This window comes from Hordeum vulgare, chromosome 6H (genome assembly GCF_904849725.1).
Source record: "Hordeum vulgare subsp. vulgare chromosome 6H, MorexV3_pseudomolecules_assembly, whole genome shotgun sequence".
In the NCBI taxonomy this organism is placed as follows: Eukaryota; Viridiplantae; Streptophyta; class Magnoliopsida; order Poales; family Poaceae; genus Hordeum; species Hordeum vulgare.
This window is the reverse complement of record NC_058523.1, coordinates 201,121,093-201,143,985: the sequence shown is the minus strand read 5'-3', so window position 1 is coordinate 201,143,985 and position 22,893 is coordinate 201,121,093.

Sequence of the window (22,893 nt, the reverse complement as noted above, 5' to 3'; positions counted from 1 at the left end):
AATAAAACAGAAAGTGTAAATCTTCATGCTTCAAATTCTTCAGAGTGATTTTCTTCACGACACACCGGATTCCTCAATATGAGTATCTTCATGAGGAATATCAATTTCATCGCAGATTCCTCGCGATTCATTTCTTCAGCTTCAGACCAATTTCTTCAACCGAAGATATACATTTTTAGGGGTCGATATTCTTCAAATATCTCAAACTCCTCAATGACTTATAGATCCTATGTACACTCATAAACACATTAGATACTTAACCTATAAGTCTTCAAACCACCAAAATCACTAAGGGGCACTAGATGCACTTACAGATACCAACGATCGAATCTCGGGAAAAGGGAATAGTTTACGAGATTAACTGAATCCTTGATATAGAGGTTCGACCGATAAAAATCTATGTAGAATATGTAGGAGCCAATATGGGCATCCAGGTCTGGATATTAGTTATTGACCGTAGAGTGTCTTAGGCCATGTCTACATAGTTCTCGAATCCACAGGGTCTGCACACTTAATGTTCGGTGACGTTTCCGTATAGTTGAGTTACGTATGTTGGTGTCCGAAGGTTGTTCGGAGTCCCGGATGAGATCCCGGACGTCACGAGGAATTCCGAAATGGTCCGGAGATGAAGATTGATATATAGGAAAGAGGCATATGGGTTCCGGAAAGGTTTCGGGCACTATTGTTAAAGTACCGGGAGTGACGAATGGGTTCCGGGGGTTCACCGGGATGGGCCACCCACCCCGGCGGGCACATAGGCCTAAGAGATGGCGCACCAGCCCCTGGTGGGCTGGGAGGCCATCCCCTATGGGCCTATGCACCAAAAGTGAGGAGGTGGAGAGGAGTCTGAATAGGAGAGGGACTCCTCCTAGCGCCGCCCACCCCAATTTGGTCATGGCGCGCGGCCCGGCGCCAATTTGGTCATGGCGCGCGACCCAACCCAATTAGGTCATGGGGCCACCGCTTCCCCTCCCTCCTATATATACTGGAGAGGAGAGAGGCAGCCGACCCTGAAAAGATTATGGCGTGCAGCCGCCCCAATTAGGTCATCGCGCAGCTTTCTCTCCCTCCTCTAGTTCCTTCCACCTCTAGATCGGTTCGGCAGTACACGGCGAAGCCCTGCCGAATCAATTCCACCACCATCGCCGCCACACCATCGTGCTGGCGGAGAACTCGTCTACCTATCCACCCTTCCCTGTTGGATCAAGGAGGTGGAGATCGTCATCGAGCTGTATGTGTGCTGAACGTGGAGGTGTCGTCCGTTCGGCACTAGATCGGGATGGATCGTAATGGGATCGCGGGATGGATCGTGATGAGATCGTGGGATGGACTGTGATTTGGATCACCAAGATGTTCGACTACATCAACCGCGTTATATACGCTTCCGCTTAGCTATCTACAAGGGTATGTAGATACAATCTCTCCTCTCATAGATGGTCATCACCATGGATAGATCTTATGTGTGCGTAGCAAAATTTTTGTTTCCCATGTGATGTTCCCCAACACTTTCCTCTTCATCACATCCCTCCGATTCTTCTTCAGAATCTATTTTCTTGCCAATAAGAGCTCGATCCTTTCTGAAACTGTTCTTCTTGTGCGATGAGGACGTCGATGATGAGGATTTTGAAGATATCTTCTTTTTCTTCGAGTCATCAGAACTCTCGTCCTTGTACTTCTTTTTCTTTGATTCCATTACCCGTAGTGGACAATCAACAATGTAGTGACCAAACTTCTTGCATTTCTGAGAGGTTCTTTTCTTGTAGTCCTCAGATGAAGATTCTGATTTCCTCACATTTCTTCTTGAAGATTTTCCGAACTGACCTCGTCTGAAAACTTCTGGAATTTCCTCACAAGCATAACAAGTTCCTCACCAAGTTATTCGGGATCATCAAGACTGCAATCAAACTCTTCTTCTTCAGATGACGAAACAACCTTTGCCTTCAGCGCACGAGATCTTCCATAGCTTGGTTCATAGAGATCTCTCTTCTTAGCTTGTTGGAATTCATGAGTATTGAGTCTCTCAATAATATCAACACGATCTAGTAACCTGTGTATCGAATAAAGAATCAAGAGATCTCAGCAATTTCTTCACCACCTCATGGTCGGTGATGTCATTGGCCCGAAGAGCGTGTAGCTCATTGGAGATATCAGTGAGGAGATCAAAGGTTTGCTGACAATTTTCATTATCGAGTCTTTTGAAGAGGTTGAAGAGATTGCGAAGAACATCAACTTGAGAGTCACGCTGAGTAGATACTCCTTTGTTAACCTTGGATAGCCTGCCCTAGATGAGCTTTGCAGTTCCCAAAGCACTCACTCTACCATATTGACCTTTGCTCAGATGGCCATAGATGAACAGATGATATTCTTTGCTTGAGAGTTGAGTTGCTTGAATCTCTTCACATCAGCAACATTGATAGTTTTAGACATAGTGGGAACATCCCTTGCCATAACATACCAGAGATCGTTGTCAATTGCTTCAAGATGCATGCGCATCTTGTTTTTCTAGTAGGGGTAGTGTGTCCCTTCAAAGGTAGGACAACCCGAAGTGTACTTGATCATATTTGCGGTCGACATAACTAAAACTCCAGATGGTTACACCAAAATCACACAGAACAAGGGAGTACCTTGCTTTGATACCATTGAAATTGCGTTACATCGACTAGAGGGGGTGAATAGGCAATTTTAACGAATTCATCACTAAGGAATGTGTCGGTGAGGAAATTGCTCAGTCATGAACATCTTGCAGTGGGATAAGGACTCACGGGTAAGCGCCACACATCAAAAGCCTAGTCATCATGATCAAATGAAACAAAAAATTAGCGCGAGTAGCCTGATCAGGATCTGCAGGTGAAGAACAAGTGAAGTGGAGAATTTGAGATGAGGAAATTGTGAAAGTCTTCAGTCAAATTCTTTAAACAGGAAAGATCAATTTCATAAACACATAAATGAGGAAATAGAGGGGTTGAGAAAATAGAACTAGGTACTTGGGGAATACAATGATTTGATGACCCAGTACCAACTGTTGTGACAGTCGCACATCTGGTTTGGAGCGGCATGGTATTTAATCCAAAGGACACATAGTCCTAGGACACTAAGTCCTTACCGTATTCTCCTTGAGCTAAGGACACACAGTCGTGGCCCAACACTCGTGGTAAGTCTTCAGGGTAGACTTTCAAACCCTCACATGCTTGGTCACCCGACAATCCATAATTTACTGTTGGATGCTCTAGACCACTAACGCCTAACCGTTTGGAAGATGCACAGTATTCAAAGGTAACAAGCGTCGGTTCCACACAGGAACAATCTCTTTAATGATGCTCAATCACTTTAGGTTTTGGGTTTCTGTTTGGGGTTTTTCCTCACCGATGATTTTCATTCAAAGTCTTCGGGGAATGAGTTGCTCTCAAATGACAAGTTTCAGTCTCTCTCACGGAGGAGCCAACCAGCTAGTTGTTATGGGGCGGCTATTTATAGCCAGGGAGCAATCCCGATATGATTTGACACAAATTCCCCAATGATACGACCATTATGTGGATAAGGTTTGGGGACAGCTGGCCTGCGGCGCAGCAACGGTCGGAACTTTCAAACCGTGAAAGTCCACATGTCTCTCATATTCCTCACTTGTAAGTAATTCGCATTCGCGAAAACCTAACTCCTCAGTTAGAGCAATTTCCGCAGAGACTAGAAGATCTTCGACTCTGTCACTGAAGAAATTGACTAAACTGTAAAAGATTTCCAAATGCTTCACTCAAACGATTGGGTACGTATAGGCTTTGAGAAGAGCATCACTTGGAAACTTTTTGTTAGTTTTACCTCGACCCCCTTTAACATTACGGTGTTAATATGACTCATCAAAGTGGGTTATATCGACTAGAGGGGGTGAATAGGAGATTTTTAGAATTTCATCACTAAGGAAATTCCTTTTCAGGAAATTCCACACTAATGACTAACTTGCAGCGGAAACACCAAAGGATAAGGGTGCAAAGTATCACTACATCAGTTTTTAGGGTGAAGAATATGAAAAGCAGTTTGCACAGTATGAAGTCACAGAGAAAGCAGGTGAGGATTAACTCGCTGAAGAATTTGGGGTTGAGGAATTTCAGAGAAAATCTTCAGCGAATTCTTCAAACAATGACAATGAAAATCTTCAACATCCAATATGAGGAATTGAAAGAGTTGAAGAAATAGAACCCGTTTCACAGTGAAGACTATGGTTGATGACCCAGTTCCAACTGTTGTGACACTTGTACATCTGGTTTGGAGCGGCTTGGTATTGAAACCAAAAGACACATAGTCCCGGGACACACAGTCCCTACCGTATTCTCCTTGAGCTAAGAACACACAGTTCTTGCCCAACACTCGTGGTAAGTCTTCACAGCAGACTTCCAAACCCTCACAAACTTGGTCACCCGGCGATCAACAATTGACTGCTGGATTGCTCTAGACCATGACGCCTAACTGTTTGGAGGATGCACAATCGTCAAACGTAAAAGGCCTCAGTCCCACACATGAACAACTTCTTGAGTGATGCTCAATCACTTGGTTTTTGGTTTGTGGTTTGGTGTTTGGGGTATTTCATCACTGATGATTTACTCTTGAAGACTCTAAGGAATTGGGTTGCTCTTATGACAAGTGTCAGTTTCTAACGGAGCAGCCAACCAGCTAATGGTTGTGGGGGTGGCTATTTATAGCTTGGGAGCATCCCGACATGATTTCACATTAATGCCCTTAAATAACATGACCATTGGTGTGGATAAGATCAGTGGTGTGGCGCGAATTGCAGTAATGGTCGGGACCCTCAACTGTGAGAGTCCTCATGTCTGTCATATTCCTTACTTGAGGCTTTTGGTAGGATTAGGCCTGGGTTGAGCATCATGAGGAAATTCATTCCAAAGTGTTACCTCGACCCCCTTTAACAATACGGTGTTCCTATGACTCAGAGTGAAGAAAATAAAACAGAAAGAATAAATCTTCATGGTTCAAAGTCTTCAGATTGATTTTCTTCAGGACACACCGAATTCCTCATCTTCAATATCTTCATGAGGAATATCAATTTCATCGCAATTTCTTCGAGATTCAATTCTTCAACAGAAGACCAATTTCTTCAGCCGAAGATATATATTTTTAAGGATCGATATTCATCGAATATTTCAAACTCCTCAATGACTTATAGATCATGTGTACACTCATGAACCCATTAGATACTTAACCTACAAATCTTCAAACCACCAAAATCACTAAGGAGCACTAGATGCACTTACAATCTCCCCCTTTTTGGTGGTTGGTGACAATTAGGTTAAGTCTTCAATGGGGATAAAAATATGAAGTGTAAATACTCATTTGAGGAATTTGAAATCAAGATACAAAGAGGCTCCCCCTGAAGATGTGCATATCTTGAGGATTTTGCTTTTCACAGCAAATGCACATTGATGATTTATATCATGGAGATCTCCCCCTGAATCTTGTAAATCATGCATACATATGACATATAACATGAAGAATTTAAGAATGCATGATGAGAAATGGTATCTGACAAATTTCAGCATGCGTGCATTAATATTTTGAGGAATAAGCATGCGAAGCAAAACGTTCAAAAGCGTCAGAGTACCATCGGTCTTAAGTTACATCTCATTACATAAAACACTTCATAAGAACCAAGAGTTTGTAACTTAATAAAGTTCATAATCCCCAGTATATATCCCGCGTGAATACTAACTCTCAGATTTCTCCCCCTTTGTCATCAAGTGACGAAAAGGGACAAAACTAAGGACTAACGCCCCTTGAAGAATTTCACTTCTTGGTAGTTGAGGAAGACGCGTGAGGATTCTTGAGAGCGGGCTTCCTCCTTCGACCAGTGGTAGTATCTTCTTGGTCTTCATCAGGTTCTGCTATGTGGAATGAAGAAAAAGAGTTGTCCTCAAGGTCTGGAACTGGAATAGGCCTGAATTTCTTATTTGGTGGCCATGACCAGTCAAAGTCCTGTGTAAAGTCCAATTCTTCAAGTTCTGCTGGAGTCTTCAAATGAGCCAGTGTGGCCCAGGTGCGATCAAAAACCTCATGAAGATAGTGATGATTAATCTTCACTGCATTCTGAGTCTCATTGAGGGTTTTCACAATGGCGCCGAATTGGCGTTTGACCCACTTGTGATTGCGATCGACCTTCTGATGAAGACTGAGGAGTAGCTCTGTGCTATTCATCACCCGTGGGGCAACTGGGCTTGGCGGCTGTGTTTCTGTATCATCCCATGAAGAATATGCATCTGGTTCACGAAACTGACCATCAAGGGGCCGACTTCCTTCATCGATTACAGACTTGCCTTTTCCTTAAACTGGCTTGAAAGTCTTCTTGTTGGCTCTGATCGGAGGCATATATCCAATGTGATTATTGAAATCGGCATGATAGTTGATGCCTGACCTGAGTCTGATGAATCTCATGATCCATGGAGCGTAAATCTTCAGGTCAAAAGGTGACATAGTATTTTCAGCCAGAGTCCTCAAGAAGAAGTCGTGAACGTTTATGGGGATGCCATGGATGATGTTGTAGAGGATATTCTTTATGATGCCTACAACATCTTCATCATCATGGCCCTTGATTGCAGCAAGGACAGTGCACAGAATTCTGTAGACAGTCCTGGGTTCATACTTTAGATCTTGGACCAGGAAAGTCGTTCTTGGTGGTTGATCCTTGGCCAAAGGCTTCATGAGGACTTCCATCAGCTTATTGGGAAGCTCCCGTTCATCATACATCTTCACGGCATGTTCTGAAGGAATTGACACAGGAAGTACTCGCAGCAGCTCATTTGCAGAGGCTTTGAAGTGTGTGTGCTATGTCATCCAATCCAACACCCAACTGTTGATATCTGTTGGATCTCCAGAGATGTGCAAAGTTGCATAGAATTGAAGAATGATGTCGTTGTTCCAATCGCAAATATCAGTGCAGAGTGGTCGCGGTCCTGCTTCATGAAGAACGTTGAGGACTGGGCAAAGCAAGGAATTTCTTCAAGCTCAACATGAGGAATATGCCTGTGCTGAAATACTTTGTTTTTTCCACAGAGCACAGATGCATAATAGTTGAGCTGAGTCCTTGTCCAAAACTTCATGTGCCTGATGCGAGGCTTTTCATAAGGATTGTCTCCGATGAAATACATGCTTTCTTCATAGAACGCTTCCTTCTGAAACTTTGGCTCTTGGAGAAGGATTGCATAGGCTGAAGATTTTGCTGCTTCCCTTGAGGAGAGATGATCATGGCAGTCTCCGGATTGACAACCACAATAGCAGTTTTTGTATTTGGTGCAAGGGCATTTTCTTCAGCATGTTCCTCCGAATGAGGAATTTCATCAGCCTGTGCCTCAGGTTGAGGATTTTGCTCCGGGTGAGGATTTTCTTCAGCCTGAGCCTCTGGATGAGGGTTTTGCTCGGGATGAGGAATCTCCTCATGCTAAGCCTCACGTTGAGGGTTTTTCTCAAGATTTGGATTTTCCTCGGGGTGAGGATCTTCACCTTGGTTTTCCTTAGCTTGAAGAATTTTCTTGGAGGAGGAGCCAAATTCTTCAGCTGTTGCGGCTGATCCTTGAGCTGGTTCTTCAGGAGGAATGAATGTCTAAGGTCTGTCATCAATTTGAATTTCCTCATCAGTGTGTTCCTCAGACTCAGCAGTCTTCATTTTTATCAATCAGATGCTCCTGATCTTCGCTCTCGAAGGGAATCATGGCATAGGACGGAGAAATCTTGAGAGGCACAGTATCCAAAGGAGCATTTTCATCAAGAGATTTGAGGTGCTTGGCCTCTGTTGATTCTGGTGTTGAAGAAGCTTTTCTTTTCTTAGCTTCTTTTTCTGGAGCCCTGGTTTTCTTCACGACTGATGTAGACGGAGTCATTTTCTTCACCTTTAAGGATTTTTGTGAAGGTATTTTCTCTTCAGGAGGCGGAGCCGTATCCGTCCTAGCAGTTTCCTCAGCTCAAGCATTTTCTTCAGCTCGAGCAGATTCATCAGCTGTCTTAGATGCATCAGCTGGAATATCCTTAGCTATTTCCTCAATTGTCGGTGCATCAGCACAGCATTCTTGAGGCATTTCCTCAGCAGGGGTGGTTTGTTCTTCTTCTATATCAGGCTGCTGTGGTTTTGCTGGAGGGGCAGCCTTTTTGTTGTAACCATCAACTACGCTGGTTGCAAACTTGATGAAATTGTTCTTGAGACTTTGACGATCAGATAGCTTGGTATACTTGTCAGTCAAAGTCTTCAATTCTGCGTGGGTTGACACAAGAGCATCAGGCGTCAGGCTGAGGAGATTTTCTCTAAGGAATTTCTCCTTCTTCAGCTTTGCAGCCTTTGCTTGTTTGGCTTGCGTCTCCTTCCACTTGGCCTCGTTGATGAATGTGGCCATCATATGGCTGATGCCCGGGGAAGCTTCAAGTCATCAATGGGTGTGTTGGGGTCATCATACCAAACATTGATGTAGTCCAATAGGACTTTTGGGTCCATGGCCAGAGAAACAACGCTGCCTGAAGCTTGAGCGACACGCTCCTGCTTGTCCCTGATGATTGCTTGCAGCGTCTGATCATCAAATTCATCACTTCCTTCTGATGAAGAAGGGACTTCGATGACTTTGCTTGGGCTGGGTATGTTTCCTCTTCCAGCTGACATCTTAGTCTTCAATGGTGTTGGTGAAGACTTTGTCTTTGAGCTCGTTGCAGAAGGAACAGAGGAGCTGGAGATAGTAGGTAGTTGCTTCACAATTTTCTTGTGTTCAGGCTTTGAGGCCTGTTTGGTTGTTGAGGGTTTTGGTGCAGACGCAGGCGCAGCCTTCTGAAGCAAATTCTCCTGAGGCTTTGAAGCCTTTATTTCTGTGGCACAGTCTCCACTTGAGGAATGGTCGTGCCAGAAGTTTTAGCAGCTGAGGAGGTGGCTGCGGGAGCAGCAGCAGCTGATTCTTCGTTGAATTTCCTCACGGCGGCTTATGCTTGCTTCTGAAGCTTTGACAAGTGTTTGGTCTTTTCCTCGGGATAATCATCAATTGTCTTGAGGCTTGAAGGATGGGCATCCTGATGATCCTCGAGAGGAGGCCTTTTGCCAGGTGGATTAAGAGCGAATTTCTTCACGTACTTTGGAGTGACGAATCGGTATTCCTTCAAATCCTTAGCCCACCGGCGTTCTATCTTTTGGAGCCTTATTTTCCTCTTGGGCATTGTTTCTTGCTCATCTGGTGTGCAGTCTTCCAGGTATATATCCTCAGGGATATCGATGGCAGTGTTTTGTTTGAGCTTCTTGCCACCCTTTTGCGTCCTGTCATCTTCCATTTTCTTCAGCTGAGGCTTTTGCTGAGGAAATTGAACTCTTGAGGATTCTCATGACACTGGCAGATTTTCTTCAAGAAACGCTGCAAATGAGTTAAGTTGATGAGAACCTAGAGATTCATCAGCTGACGTTTTTGTACCTGTGAACAGAGTATAGTTGCGAGGAATTTGGAGAGGTCATATGCATTCTCAGATTTGAAGAAATTGAAAATTTTAAAGTTGAGGAATTTGACCAGTGGGTTGAGGAATTTGTCTAATCACTCTGATCTTGGGTTCTAGAGTTGTACAGATTCGAAAATTTGCACAATTGAGGAATCTCGTGAAGACTTTTAGTTGCTTAGTAAAATTCATCAATAGTTTGAGGAATAAGCAGTGTTTGAGGAATAGAGACTAATAGACACTGAGGAAAAACAGATTCCATGAATCTAAGGTAAAATAGTAGATTGAAAACGACTCTAAAAATAGGGTTTTATTTACCCTATATACAACGCACGAAGTACAAAAGAATAAGTAGCAGTAGATGCTCTTTGGTGCGAGTCCAGTGCGCCCTAACTTGGCGACAGAAGTTGGCTACGGCGGCGGCGGACGAAGACGGTCCGGTTCCGGTGTGATTTTGGCGACGGAGAGGTCGAGGCAGTGAAGCTGTCCCTCGCCGACGACGAAACTTCTAGCGGTGGCGCTAGGTCTTTGCTGTAGCGGAGAGGGGGTCGAGAGAGAGAATGAAGAGTTTTTACCGGAGGGGTAAGGACATATTTATAGCTCAGGTGAAAATTGTCCGACCGATTCTTTCGGACCGAACTACCCCTTCCCTTTCGTCTCCGCAGGACACGTGTAGCAACCGTTTAAAGCGGTGGAGATCGTGCTTATCCGATCATGGGAAGTGGGGTTCAGTTATTGTGTAACAATATAAAAAACATTTTTGAGGATTTGAGGATTTTGTTACAAAATCATGAGCTGACAAGGACGCAGTGAGTATTTTGAACAAAGTTTCAAGTAGAACGCATCTGAAGAATTGAATAGACTCGGTGAGTATAGCATATAGGGGAAGTAGGGTCCGATAACATTCACTTAGATAAAATATCAAGTTGAAGAAATAGCTATAAGTGAATGTTGTTGAGGACTTTGAAATCACAGTCTATATATATACATATATATATATATATATATATATATATATATATATATATATATATATATATATATATAGGCAAATGAAAATCATCAAGTGTTTTGAAGATTTTGATTAACTTGAGGATTTTGTGACAAAACTTCATGTTGATGAATTTCAGCTTTGAAGAAAAAAAAAGTTTGAAGAACAACAACTTTGAAGGAAATCAACTTTGAAGAAAATCAACTTGAGGAATTTCAAGTTGGGTGGTGGCGTGACCCACCGTATAAGAATGTTGATTTCAGGGGTCGCGTACATTTATCGTAGGGCCCTGAGAATCAATTTCTTCGTTAATTTCCTCACACTAAGAGTGATATTCTTCATTGGTTGAAGAAAATCGATTCTTCGTGTGTTGCACATCTAAGTCATCAATTTTGCATAGTATTAGGATGTGTGCATGTTTTTACGAAACATTTGAAGATTCTAAGATATTTAGCTCACACCGCAACTTGCAAAACCTTTTCTCATCCAAGGGCTTAGTGAAGATATCTGCTAGTTGATCGTCAGTCTTCACATGGTCGATGAGGATATTGCCCTTGAGGACATGGTCCCGAAGAAAATGATGACGAATCTGGATGTGCTTAGTCTTCGAGTGTTGTACTGGGTTGTATGCAATCTTGATTGCACTCTCGTTGTTGAAGTAGAGAGGCACATTCTTCATGTTGATGTCGTAGTCCTTGAGGGTTTTCTTTATCCATAGTAATTGAGCATAGCATGAACCAGCAGCAATGTACTCAACTTCGGCAGTGGAGAGAGAAATGCAGTTCTGCTTCTTTGAGGACCAGCACAATAGTGATCTTCTGAGGAAATGACATGTGCCAGAAGTTGACTTGCGATCCACACGGTCACCAGCATAGTCAGAATCAGAATATCCCACAAGATGAAGATTTGAGCCCTTGGGGTACCATAATCCTAGTGTTGGTGTGTGAGCTAAGTATGGAAGAATATGCTTCACAGCCTTATGGTGTGATTCCTTCGGTTTTGCTTGAAAACGTGCACACATGCAAACACTAAGCATTATATCTGGCCTAGATGCACACAAATACAGTAAAGAGCCAATCACGGAGTGATATACCTGCTAATCGAATTTTTACCATTTTCGTCAGTGCAGAGGTGGCCGTTGGTAGGCATGGGAGTCTTTTGTAATGCCCAAGTGTAAAACCTTCCCTATTTGGAACCTACTTCATGTGCGTCCACCTTGTCATTGATGAGAGTGTCCTATGCATGTATGATTTCATGTGCCCCTTGTATTTTCTTTCTTGCATGCATGCATAGCATATCATGTCATGCCCTTGTCTTGTGTTGCCTTGTGTTCTTGTGGTGATGTGATGCCTTGTGATGGTGTGCATGTGGTGATGTGGCTAGTAGACATAGCATAGGTGGTGGCTTATCATTTTTCTAAACCCCTTTCTTTCTTTATTTCAAACCCAAAATTTGTCTTACTCCTAACCTGATTTAAAATGTCCTATGTTTGGGATATATTGTGGGGATATTGCAGTGCTAGATTTGGTGTTTTCTTAAGTGTTCTAAAGGTCTAAATAAACCACAAAACAGAAACTAAATTGCTGTTTTGTATTTATTTAAGTTGCTCCATAAATTCCATTTGTATTTTATTTAAATAGGTTATTTATTTTCATGACCAGGGACATTTTTAGTTTGATTTTATCCACAACAGATAGCCCTGTGTCTATTTTTCTTTCTCTGGTTTTTCTTTTAATAGGAATTAGCCCAGGGTCTTCTATCTCTTATGTGGCGCCACCTGGTGGGCTTCCTCCCTCCTGGTGGCCCACTTCTTTCCCTCTCACGCGCACCAGCCCATGCGGTGTCCCTCCTTCTCCTACCTAACGCCGTCCCCCCTCTCGGCCAACTTTCTGTCACGCAGCAGAGACAGGGAGCGCGTGCTGCCGCCGTGAGGGCTCGAACATCGAGGACCACTCCATTATATGCGTGGGCGTCTGTGCCCTCTTCTCCCTAGGTTTTCCCTCTCTCCCCATCCGCCGCCGCCGCCTCCATTCCCCATCTCTCTCCCCCTCTCCTTTGCAAGGTAAGCCAGTCAGATTCAGAGTTAGCAGAGGATCCAGAGCGAGCCCGTCGTCGATCGCCGTCCCTCACTTCGTCGCCGCCGCGTCTCCGTCGAGCCAAAGGCGCCCACGAGGATGGAGGACCTCCCCCCATTCTATTCCTGGCGCTAGCGGGGCCGGATCTCCTTCCTGGCGTTCCCTCCATGTCGTCGTCGCCGGAGCAGCTGCGTCGATAGGATCTTCTTCCCCTGCTTCCCCTTCTTCCCCTTCGGCCAAGCAGTCGAGCCCGAGGCTCGAGGGTGAGCAACTCGTTCCTCCTTCGCCTTCCCCCCCTCGCGCGTAGCTTCCTAGTCTCCTAGTGCCGCCGTCCTGTCGCCGTCGCCGCCGCGTAGCCGTGCGTCGAGGAGCCGCCGTGTTGGTCTTCCTCCCGTCGGGTTAGGCACGGGAATGAGACCCTCGTGGTCTCCTCTTCCTCCCCGCGAGCACCCGTAGCGTGATTTGGCATGCAGCACCTCCAATCGCCGTCCCCTGTTTTGGTCGCCGCTGATTTGGTGCACGAACAGAGGGGGGTTACCCCAAGAGGGTTACCTCCTCTTATATGTCAAGTAACGATTCGTAGCAGGGTGGTAACGAGGCTGGTTTTGGCGCTGTAGGTTGTGAGTTCGATACCCCGTGCGCCCCTTTTGTTTTTCTGTTGATTTTGTAGCAGTAGTCTCCAGGGCAAGCTTACCCCGCAAGCCTCCCTCTGCCTGTCGACTACCTTGGCCTAGTAGAGTGGCAGCGCTGCAGTTGCATCACCAGCAGGTCTGGGGTTCGATCCCAGACCCTGCCCCATTTTTCTTTCTCTTGTTTCTTTTATTTTTTTCCCTTTGCTGTTTGTTATATATGCAGCCCCATGTTCTTTGTAGTTCTGTAGTATTTTTGCACATGTAGTTTGTGATTTACCCCCTCTCATAATCTGCATGGGTGTTTTGTGTGTCGCTAGCTATGAATCCATGTTGTTGCATTGTGTTTGTATGTAGATGTATTTAGTAGAGCTTGTGTAGGTTTTTTATGCTAGTAGGATTGCAAGCTTAGCTTGATTATGTGGCTGCACTGGTAGTTCTTGTGCTATGCATCTTTTCAGATTTAGTGGAGTTTGTGTATGTGTGTGGGTGGTTTCCCCCCTCACCACATATTTGTGTGTGTGTTGCACTAGTGGTGCATGCTATGTTTAGTATGTGATGTAGGTGGAGTTGTATGCATGCTTCTGTGGATTCATGTGTGGTGTGTAGCTTGAGAGTGTCAAGGCACTAAGGGGTGTCCCTTGTGGTGCATGTGTGAGTGTGCACCATCACATGCCCATATGTGAGGGTGTGCATACTCTCTTGTTAGTATATAGGAGTTATATTACTTGTTGTGCTTGTTGCTAGTGATGATGTGGTGATGTGCCATGCACATAGACATGAGGTCTACCCCTCATGTAACCCCCCTTGATGTTGTGATCATGTGAATATACTTATGTAGGTTTGATATAGTGAATAGCACATGTAATGATGCACTATTCACTATATATATGATTCTTTGTAGATTTTCTACCCTAGTTTGTGCTCACTTGCTCCAAGCAAGTGCATATGTATTTTATATGTTTTTAGGGTAGAATCTCCCAAGGAATCCATTGGTGAACTTAGTTTTCCCATTGGAACACTTTCTGGAGATGACATATTCAGATTTGTTCTAAGTTTAGTCCTTGTTTCCATGGAGTGTGATGAGCGCTTGTGTTTGTTTCTTGGTAGTGATAGTAGAGGGTGACCCCCTCTACCACATGTTGGTTTCATTTCATGTATTGGAATCCATATGTTCAAGTTGTTCCTAGACAAAGTGGGCATGTGGTTGTAATTCCAGATTAGTGAAAATCTAAGTCTGAGAATCTGTTTACATTTTCTTCTCCTGTTGATGAGGTTGTGCAGGTCAATGTGTTGTAATCTAGCCTTAGCTTTCAACTGGAACGTTGGAGCTGATATGTTTGTCTAGCTCCCTGTAAAATTTCATTCAATTTGGAGTCCTGTAGATATTGTTTTGGCTGCTGTCAAAATGCTTCAGAGCAAAGACAGATAGTGAGAATCTGGAATTTTCACCAAGTCCCTGAAATCTGATATTTTTGGGCAAGTTTGCAGCCTTGTAACTTTCTATGTTTAATTCCTTTGTGTGTGATTCTTGCTTGTGCTTGTATTACTCTTGGATAGCTACATCCACATATATTATTTGTCATATTTGGGTGGTTGTAGGTGCTTTGCATGTAGCCCACAAAGTGCTATGATGCAGTTTATGGCAGATTGTGTAGTTTTGTTAATTTGATGTTTGTGAGTGCTTAGTTGATGATGTCGTGTTCTCCTTTGCTCCACCCCATCCATGTTGGGTTTTTTTATGTCTTGGCAACCTGGAAATACCAGAGTTGTGCCATTTGAGTGTGTGGTGATGAATTTGACACGTAGGGCTTCATTTCTTGTTTCGTTGTTTCCCGTTGATCCGTAGCTCCGTTTCTAATGATCTTTATATGCTTTTGCATCGTTTTCTCGAGACGCATCTGATCATGACATTCTCATGCATGTAAATATAGCTTAGGATGCATTTCTGTCCAGGAACATGTATTTGCTTCTCATGCCTGTGCTAGTGATAGAAATAGTGATGCATGCTCATATTCATCTCATGCATGATGTTCTTGTTGCATCTTGAGGTGCTGTTGTTCATTGGATGTTATTCTTATGTTGGGTAGCACCGGGATCGGAGAACGAATACGTGGATTCGGGAGAGTACGTGCAGGACGAACAAGAACCATTCCAAGCTGAGGATATCAGAGGCAAGATGATATGACCTTGATTCCATCTCTAGACTTGTTATGCTAGATTACGTTTCCTTTGTCATATGCTCGCTACCTACCACTGAAATATTTGCCTCCTGATATGCCATGAAATCCATACACTTATCCCTTCCTAGCAAATCTTGACTAGCTAAGTAGGCTTTGCTCAGCTACTAATGTTAGCGTTGCTAGATGCAGGTGCTTTGCCTCATGTGATAACATGAGCTTGATATCATTATCTCAAATTCTGTTATTTAATTAATGCACCCATATACTTGGTAAATAACGGAAGGCCCAGCCTTTTACCGGGTGCTTTGTTCCGTTATTGCCGCCATAGTTACCGGCTACCGGTGTTTGATTCCATATTGATCGCTCCTAACACGTTCGGGGTTGTTATGGGGACGCCCTTGATAAATCGCGTAGTGTTAAGACTTGTCCAGCAGGACCCAACATTGTTTTTAATCTGCTAATCACTTAATAATAATCTGCATAGGGAATAGCTACCCCGAGGAATTTAATCAACAACCCGGGCCAGTGCTCCTCATGAGTGTTGGTCCCACGTGAGCGATATACGGGGCCCCACTGGTCACCCAGAGGTTTAGTCATCCCGACGTCTAGCTCATATCTATCGTGTCCTAAGATTGAGATACGCGGCTCTTATCAGGGTCGTCGACACGACGGGAGGTCCTGCTAGTCTTGTCTTACCTTAGCGATATATCTTGCGTATAGGAATCCCGGTGAAGCTTTGGTTCTCCCCAGATTTGGGGCTTTCCTCTAAGGAATCCGACGAGATCACGAGATTCGTGATAGAGGATTACTTTGCGGCCTGTGTATGTTTGTGATGGACTAGTTGGAGCACCCCTGCAGGGTTTCATCTTTCGGAAAGCCGTGCCCGCGGTTATGTGGCAACTTGGAATATTTTGTTAACATCCGGTATTAGATAACTTAAACATAAGCTAATAAAATTGACAATTGTGTGTGTAACCGTGACTGTCCCCTTCGAAGAACGTTCTTCGATCGGGAACACGGTGGGGTTATGATTGACGTAGGTAGGTGTTCGGGATCACTTAGCGATCAAGTATAATCGACCGCTAGTATAGACCACCTTCATATAAGCTCTACGTAAGTTAGCCACCATATCAAGCTTAGGTTGCTGCTACCTAAACACTCCACCTATCCAACCTAATAACTTGACTAGTTCTAGCACCGAGGTCATGGATTGCTGAGTCCTCGTGGCTCACAGATTCCTTCACAACACCGACAAGTTCAGGTACCCCAGAGAGAGGTGATCCCGACGATACGCAACTAGCGTGGCAGTACGATGAGGAGAACGACCGCCTGTACGAGAACTATCCAGAAGATTGAGGCGTGGTCGTGATCGTGGGCCAGCAGGCAGGGTAGCATAGTCATTTCCCGTGTTTTGTAGTCCGTAGCGGAACTACTTTGATTGTATGCATGATGTACTCTGATATATTTATGAGATGGCAATTGAATCCCTTATTGTCATTCTGTGATATTATGTATGTGCAATGATACCTTGTTTGCGAGACGCTTAGATGCGCTCCTTTCCAATTCGGGGCCTCGATCCCCAGATCGGAAAGGACCGCATCTTAGTCGTTACATCTTTGCACATTTGCATTCATGCATGTCGAATTTCCTCAGAACATCCTTGAGGTATTTCTCCTATGATATGAAGATCCCATTGCGTTGTTGACGAATTTCAAGACCTAAGAAGAATTTCAGCTCCCCCATCATAGACATATGATATTCTTCACTCATCACTGTAACGTTTGTCAGCACGGCCAAATATAATGTCATCGACATATATATGGCACACAAATAGTTCATTATCATAGGATTTAGTGAAAAGAGTTGGATCGAGTGAACCAGGTTTGAAGCCTTTCTTCATGAGTAATTCCTTCAATGTATCGTACCACTCCCGAGGGGCTTGCTTGAGACCATAGAGCGCCTTTTTGAGTCTGAAGACTTTCTCTGGATTCTTTGGATCCTCAAAACCTGGGGGCTAAGCAACATATACTTCTTCCTCAATCTTACCATTGAGGAATGCACTTTTCACATCCATTTGATATAAGATAATGTTATGATGATTAGCATAAGCAAGCAGTATTCGAATAGCTTCAAGTCTAGCAACAGGTGCAAAAGTTTCATCGAAATCAATTCCTTCAACCTGTGTGTAGCCTTGGGCTACAAGTCGTGCCTTATTCCTCACCACTTGACCATCCTCATCTTGCTTGTTTCTGAAAATCCACTTGGTGTCGATGATATTGTGCTTGCGAGGATCTGGTCGTTTGATGAGCTCCCATACGTCATTCAGCTTGAATTGAAGAACTTCGTCTTGCATGGCTTGAATCCACTCCGGTTTCATGAAAGCCTTAGCAACTTTTCAAGGTTTTGTGATAGACACAAAGGAAGAATGCCCACAAAAGTTAACTAAGTGCGAAGCTTTTGAGCGAGTGAGAGGACCTGGTGCGTTGATGTCATCGAGGATTTTGTCAAGTTCTACTTCATTTGCAATCCTCTGAAGAGCTGGTTGAGGATTTCGTCTGGGCTGAGGAATTGGTTCTGGAGCAATTTCCTCAGGATCATCTTCTTGATTTTCATCAGTGTTGGGAATGATTTCTTTAGCAATTTCCTCAGTGGGAACAATGTCTTTAGTAGCTTTGAGCTTCATTGCTTCCTCAGGAGACAGCTTATCTGGATCAGGAGGCAATTACTCTCTTTGCGAGCCATTAGTTTCATCGAACCGCACATCTACAGTTTCAACAACCTTGTTGTGATAGGTATTGAAGACTCTGTAGGTGTGTGAGTCCTTTCCATAACCAAGCATAAAACCCTCATGTGTCTTAGGTGCAAACTTTGAGCTATGGTGAGGATCTCTAATCCAACATTTTGCACCGAAGACTTTGAAATAACTTACATTGGGTTTCTTGTCAGTGAGGAGTTCATATGAGGTTTTCTTGTGGAATTTGTGAAGATATACCCTCTTGATGATATGGCAAGCAGTGTTGATTGCTTCAGGCCAGAAACGACGAGGAGTATGATATTCTTCAAGCATGGTTCGTGCAATCTCAACCGGAGTCCTGTTTTTCCTTTCGACGACGCCATTCTGTTGAGGAGTATAAGGAGCAGACAATTCGTGAGTAATACCAAGTTCATCAAGATAATTATCAAGACCAGTGTTTTTGAATTCTATTCCATTATCACTCCTGATGTGTTTGATCTTGACACCGAAGTTCGTCGAGGCCCTTGAGGAAAAACGTTTGAAGACTTCCTGCACTTCAGTTTTATACAAAATGATATGCACCCAAGTGTATCTGGAATAATCATCAACTATCGCAAAGCCATATAAATATGCTGCATTTGTTAGAGTGGCATAATGAGTAGGTCCAAATATATCCATGTGAAGCAATTCAAATGGACGAGTAGTGGTCATGATGGTCTTCGAGGGGTGCTTGGATCTGGTCATTTTCACAGTCTCACAAGCACCGTAGAGGTGGTCCTTGAGGAATTTGACTGATTCGATGCCGATGACATGCTTCTTCGCAAGCCTGTGCAAATTCCTCATGCCTGCATGACCAAGTCTTCGATGCCATAGCCATCCTTTTGAGGTTTTTGCTAGTAAGCAAGTGGCTGGTTGAGGACCTGTAGAGAAATCAACAATGTACAAATCTCATCTTCTAACACCTTCAAAGATTTTGGATCTGTCAGATTCCATGATGACAACACATCTATATTTTCCAAAGATAACAATTATATCAAGATCACAAAGCATTGAGACTGACATGAGGTTAAACCCAAGGGATTCAACAAGCATAACTTTTTCCATGTGCATGTCCTTGAAAATCGCCACTTTGCCAAGTCCCAATACCTTGCTTTTACCTTTGTTAGTGGCATATTCATCAGCAAGCTTTTGTCACCAGTCATGTGATGTGTGCAGCCACTGTCAAGAACCCACTCAGTACTGTTGGGTTTGTCATCCTGCAAATGAATTAGTACAGCTTACCATCTCATATGTTTCAGACTTTAAGAATATAATATCAATTTCATCAGATAGGAATTTCATCAGAAACAATAATTATGAGGACGTATGAAATATTTTCATTTCATCAATATTAGCTTGCGTCCTATCAAGCATTTTCCTCTGGTCTCTAGCAAATTTTTCAGATGATGATTTTCATGTGGAGACCTGACCTGCAGAAGTGATTAGTTCAATTTCTTCACCACCCACATCTGAAGGGGTGGTAAAGCATTCATCATCCTGCGCGCATCATATGAGAAAGGAGGCATTGAAAATAATGCACTTCTCTTAACAGTAGGGGGGTTAAAGTACTCAAATGAATATGCAGATAATTTCTTTGAGGATTTATGAACATAATGATTTAAAGAATAACGCTCATATTCATATTCCTTGTAATTTCCCTGCATGTTAGATGAATTAGCACGGGTACGAGCATAGTTTTGACCAGTTGAGGATTTTGATCCTCTTGAAGACTTTGGTCCTCCTGAGGAATTTGATTTGGGGTTTAGATTCTTCATAGGTGGTGTCATGAGGACATTCCCCTGAAGATTTCAAGGCAACTTTTGGGGACCCAGATTTTCCTCACGGGTGGTCCATTCCTGCAGTTAGTTCCAACATATCGAGAAAATACTTCACCAGATTAATTTTTGTACAGTTTATAGTTGGAGTCAAATGACTCATCTGAGAAATAGGATAATTCACATGCAAAGCCTGTTAGATTGGATGGATCAACAGAAGGCCCTTTAGCAGCAACCCATGAGGTTTTGGGATACTGCTCAGGTTTCTAGTATGATCTGTCAGCATTCAATTTCCTCTCAAAGGCAATTCCTTCTTTCCTCGTGTTCGTGTTCAAGATCTGCTTTTTGAGCACATCGCAAAGGGTTTGGTGCCCTTTGAGACTTTTGTACATGCCTGTCACATACAATTCCTTCAATCCTGCATTTTCATAAGTGACATTTGTGGTTTCCTCAAGTGAGGAATTTGATACTACAGGATCATTAGAAGAATTTGTAGCAATAGAAGCATTTGATGATTCTGGTGAAGAATTAGCAGTTCCACGTTCGATGCATTTAAGACATGGAGGAATCAATTCAGCCTGAGCAGCACTGATCTATTGAGCGAGTAATGAATCATTTTCCATACGAAGATCATCATGAGAAATCCTCAGCTTCTCAAGATCAAGTTTTCTTTGAAGAAATTCATAGGACAGTTTCTCATGATTAGCGAGGAGTGTGACATGATGATCTTGAAGATTATCAAATCTGGACTGAAGACTTTTTGTATCTTCAGTGAGGATTTGGGTAAGATTCATTTCATCATTCAACATATCATCGCTTATGTCTAGCAGTTTCTGAAGCTTTTCTAGGGCAGTTTGTTGTTTAGTAGCAATGATAGCAAGTTTACTGTAACTGGGGTTTTTTATAATCATCAGGTTCACAGTCACTTGAATCAGAGGAGGTAGCATCATTCGGTACCTTTGAACCTTTTGCCATGAAGCAATAGGTTGGAGCGAAGTCATCAACATAGTCATCAGTGTGGATGGTGTTATCATTTTCTTCTAGGTTAAAGATTGACTTGCTGACGAATGTGGTTGCAAGTGCAAGACTAGCCTATCTAAATTCTGAGTCTTCATCAGAACCCTCCTCTTCATCACATTCCTCGGATTCTGCCTCAAAATCCATTTCCTTGTCAATAAGTGCCCAAGCCTTTCTCAAACTAGTCTTCTTGTGCGATGAGGACTTTGAGGATGAGGATTTTGAATATTTCTTCTTTTTCTTCGAGTCATCAGAACTTTCATCCTTGTATTTCTTCTTCTTTGATTCCTTCACCCAACGAGGACAATCAGCAATGTAGTGACCTGATTTCTTGCATTTGTGGCAGGTTCTTTTCTTGTAATCCTCAGGTGAAGATTATGATTTCCTCATATCTCTTCTTAAAGATTTATCAAACTGGACACGTCTTGTAAACTTATAGAATTTCCTCACGAGCATTGCAAGCTCCTGTCCAAATTCTTCAGGATCACCAATGCTGCCATCTGAGTCTTCTTCTTCGGATGAGGAAATTGCTTTGGCTTTCAGTGCACGAGGTATAGAATAGCTTGGTCCATATAGATCTCTCTTTTCTTCTTGTTGGAATTCATGAATATTGAGTCTTTCGAGTATATCAGCAGGATCAAGCATCTTGTAGTCTGGTCTTTCTTGAATCATCAGAACTAAAGTATCAAATGAAGAATCCAAAAATCTTAGCAGTCTCTTCACAACTTCATGGTTAGTAATGTCTCGAGCTCTTAGTGCTTGCAGTTCATTTGATATGTCAGTGAGGCGATCAAAGGTGTCGTGGCAGCTCTCATTGTCAAGCCGCTTGAAGTGATTGAAGAGATTGCGAAGAACATCAACACGAGAATCACGCTGGGTTGATACTCCTTCATTTACTCTGGAGAGCCTTTCCCAGATTAGTTTTTCTGAGCCCAAAGCACTCACTCTGCCATATTGACCTTTTCTCAGATGGCCACAAATGATATTCTTTGCTTGAGAATCAAGTTGCTTGAATTTCTTCACGTTAGTGGCAGAGACAGTAGCAGTGATGATAGGGACACCATGTTCCACAATATACCAGAGATCATTGTCAATAGCTAGTAGATGCATTTGCATCTTGGTCTTCCAGAAGGGAAAGTCCTTTCCTTCGAAAATAGGACATCCTGCAGTAACCTTGATCATGCCTGCAGTCGACATAACTAAAACTCCAGGTGGTTAAACCAAAATCACACAGAACAAGGGAGTACCTTGCTCTCATACCAATTGAAAGTGCGTTATATCAACTAGAGGGGGGTGAATAGAAGATTTTTAGAATTTCATCACTAAGGAAATTCCTCACTGATAACTAACTTGTAGCGGAAACAACAAAGGATTAAGGGTGCAAAGTATCACTACATCAGTTTTCAGGGTGAAGAATATGAAAAGCAGTTTACACAGTATGCAGGCAGAGAGAAAGAAGGTGAGGATTAACTCGCATGAAGAATATGGGGTTGAGGATTTTCAGAGAAAGTCTTCAACGAATTCTTCAAATAGTGACAATGAAAATCTTCAACATACAATATGAGCAATTGAAAGAGTTGAAGAAATAGAACCCGTTTCACAGTGAAGACTATGGTTGATGACCCAGTTCCAACTGCTGTGATTGTACATCTGGTTTGGAGCGGCTTGGTATTGAAACCAAAAGACACAAAGTCCCGGGACACACAGTCCCTACCGTATTCTCCTTGAGGTAAGAACACACAGTTCTCGCCCAACACTCGTGGTAAGTATTCAGGGAAGACTTCCAAACCCTCACAAACTTGGTCACCCGGCGATCCACAATTGACTGCTGGATTGCTCTAGACCATGACGCCTAACCGTCTGGAGGATGCACAGTCCTCAAAGGTAAAAGGCTTCAGTCCCACACAGGAACAATTTCTTCAGTGATGCTCAATCACTTGGTTTTTGGTTTGTGGTTTGGTGTTTGGGGTATTTCCTCACTCATGATTTACTCTCGA